Source organism: Pseudophryne corroboree, chromosome 2 (genome assembly GCF_028390025.1).
Source record: "Pseudophryne corroboree isolate aPseCor3 chromosome 2, aPseCor3.hap2, whole genome shotgun sequence".
Taxonomy (NCBI): domain Eukaryota; kingdom Metazoa; phylum Chordata; class Amphibia; order Anura; family Myobatrachidae; genus Pseudophryne; species Pseudophryne corroboree.
The window spans coordinates 497,334,020-497,337,011 of NC_086445.1; the positions used below are offsets into that span (position 1 = coordinate 497,334,020).

Genomic DNA, 2,992 nt, shown 5'->3' on the forward strand with positions numbered 1-2,992 from the left:
ACCCTATTGCCCTTCAATTAATTTTCATATTGAATACTATTATGGTGCTTGTTACATAAGAGATTAACCATTTTTTCTCAAGGGTGGGTACTTTTAGCAGACCTCATTTGAACTCTTGTTGCTACCATATCTATTGCCAATAACTCTGTTGTCCTCACTTTCCTCGTGCTCTATACAAACAATTGCTCATTCTCAGAGCCAGAAAACTTAATTCACCTAATGTTTTGAACTCTGATGAACTAGAACAGCAGTAACTAGTGAAAGCGTGTATTAACTACTGATACAGCTTCTCAGCTTAGCTTTTACCAATGCTAAGCTGGTAGATACACCCAGGAATTTATATCTATTGTAGACATTAATTCTGAGATAGAAGAGTAGTAAAACAAATCCTAAAAAAAAAAGTGACTATTAAGAAAAATATGGAAGCTGTGATTTCTGCAACAGGACATGTTACTAAGAACCAAACAACAGAGTGCCCAGACTATTGGATGCCCAAAATTTACTTTTTTATGATGTTAAATTCAGCAAGTAAATAGTGTGTGTATAACTACTCGATGAGCCTACTTTGCCAGCTAGTACAGACTGAAGTAGATAACTAATGCTTCCAGGGTAAACAAACTGGGCTTACTTTGCACTTCTGTGATTTATTGTGATTTCCTCTCCCCTTCAGTAACTTGCTGCCACCTCCAGGCTCTACACCAGCACATTGAACCGCTTATTTCTGGGTATGTGTGGACAGGCTGCTTCAAGACCTTCTGGATTGCTTCTCTGCCTTTTGGCTAAGATCAAATGTAGTATCTGCTCAAGGGAATGCATGGTATAGTACCTGTTCTTACACTGGGGACATACTGTAAGAGGCCCTGGTGTGCAATGGCGGAACACCATGTGGGGCAGAGACAAAGCTTGGTCTGGCTGGAGGTCGGGAGCAGCCTGAAGCCTGAGGTGCTATGTGCCCCTGGCGCTGGCAGAGCCAGGGGTGCCTGAAAATATACTTGTTACCAATCCGCCTTGCACTAGTATAGCACTTTGCACTTCACCATTTCCGTCTGCATGTACTTTTTCTTTTGCCCCGGCCTTTTGGCTAAGGCAAGGATAATTTTTACTTTTTCCCCCGGCCTTCTGGTTGGGGCTTATTTATTTATTTTTGCATGTGTGTTTGCACTTCACATCTTTTTATGTTTTTTTGTAGGGGTTTAGGTGAGACCCTTATGGGCCACCCTCTCCTCTTGTTGCCATGGCACAGAAAGGCAGAAATGGACAACCCCGAGCCGTGAGGTGGTGGGAAGTCTGAAGATCCTTGCTCCCTAAGGGGCCATTTGGCTCCGGGGGTCAGATATTCAAGGGGTCCCTCTGTGCTTCAGCAAGGGGGACCTGAAGACCCTTTTCTCTAACGTCCTAGTGGATGCTGGGGACTCCGTAAGGACCATGGGGAATAGACGGGCTCCGCAGGAGACAGGGCACTTTAAGAAAGAATTAGGAATACTGGTGTGCACTGGCTCCTCCCTCTATGTCCCTCCTCCAGACCTCAGTTTGAATCTGTGCCCGGACGAGCTGGGTGCACCTTAGTGAGCTCTCCTGAGCTTGCTAAATAGAAAGTATTTTGTTAGGATTTTTTATTTTCAGAGAGATCTGCTGGCAACAGACTCTGCTACGTGGGACTGAGGGGAGAGAAGCAGACCTACTCACTGTGGATAGGTCATGCTTCTTAGGCTACTGGACACCATTAGCTCCAGAGGGATCGAACACAGGAACGCACCCTTGGTCGTCCGATCCCAGAGCCGCGCCGCCGTCCCCCTCGCAGAGCCAGAAGCCGGCGTGAGAAGCAAGAAGACTTCAAAAGCGGCGGCAGAAGACTCCAGTCTTCATATGAGGTAGCGCACAGCACTGCAGCTGTGCGCCATTGCTCCCACATTAAACCCACACACTCTGGTCACTGTAGGGTGCAGGGGGGGGGGGGGGCGCCCTGGGCAGCAATTAGAGACCTCTTGGCAAAGTGGGCATATATACAGTTGGGCACTGTATATATGCATGAGCCCCTGCTATTATTTTACACAAAATCGCGGGACAGAAGCCCGCCGCTGAGGGGGCGGGGCTTCTTCAGCACTCACCAGCGCCATTTTCTCTCCACAGCTCCGCTGAGAGGAAGCTCCCCAGGCTCTCCCCTGCAGATTCACGGTAGAAAGAGGGTAAAAAGAGAGGGGGGGGCACATAAATTTAGCGCAAAATCAGTATATACAGCAGCTACTGGGTAAACACTAAGTTACTGTGTAATTCCTGGGTCATATAGCGCTGGGGTGTGTGCTGGCATACTCTCTCTCTGTCTCTCCAAAAGGCCTTGTGGGGGTTCTGTCCTCAAATAGAGCATCCCCTGTGTGTGTGGTGTGTCGGTACGCTTGTGTCGGCATGTTTGACGAGGAAGGCTATGTGGAAGCAGAGCAGGTACAAATGAATGTGGGATCACCGCCGACGCCCGATTGGATGGATATGTGGAAGGTTTTAAATGATAATGTAAATTCCTTGCATAAAAGGTTGGATAAAGCTGAAGCCTTGGGACAGTCAGGGTCTCAACCCATGCCTGATCCTACAGCGCAGAAGCCGTCAGGGTCTCAGAAGCGCCCACTATCCCAAATTGTTGACACAGATATCGACACGGATTCTGACTCCAGTGTTGATGGCGATGATGCAAAGTTGCAGCCTAATATGGCTAAAGCCATCCGCTACATGATTATTGCAATGAAGGATGTATTGCACATCTCAGAGGAAAACCCAGTCCCTGACAAGAGGGTTTATATGTTTGGGGGAAAAAGGCAAGAGGTGACCTTTCCCCCTTCACATGAGTTAAATGAGTTATGTGAAAAAGCTTGGGAATCTCCAGATAGAAAAATGCAGATTTCCAAACGGTTGCTTATGGCGTATCCTTTCCCGCCAACAGACAGGTTACGCTGGGAATCCTCCCCTAGGGTAGACAAAGCTTTGACACGCTTATCTAAGA

General features: G+C 47.5%; 1 pseudogene; it reads left to right on the top strand.

The window, feature by feature from the left end:
• Nucleotides 1-759: 759 nt before the first annotated feature.
• LOC135052890 (U2 spliceosomal RNA) lies at nucleotides 760-850 on the top strand (annotated as a pseudogene).
• The last annotated feature ends 2,142 nt before the right edge of the window (nucleotides 851-2,992 follow it).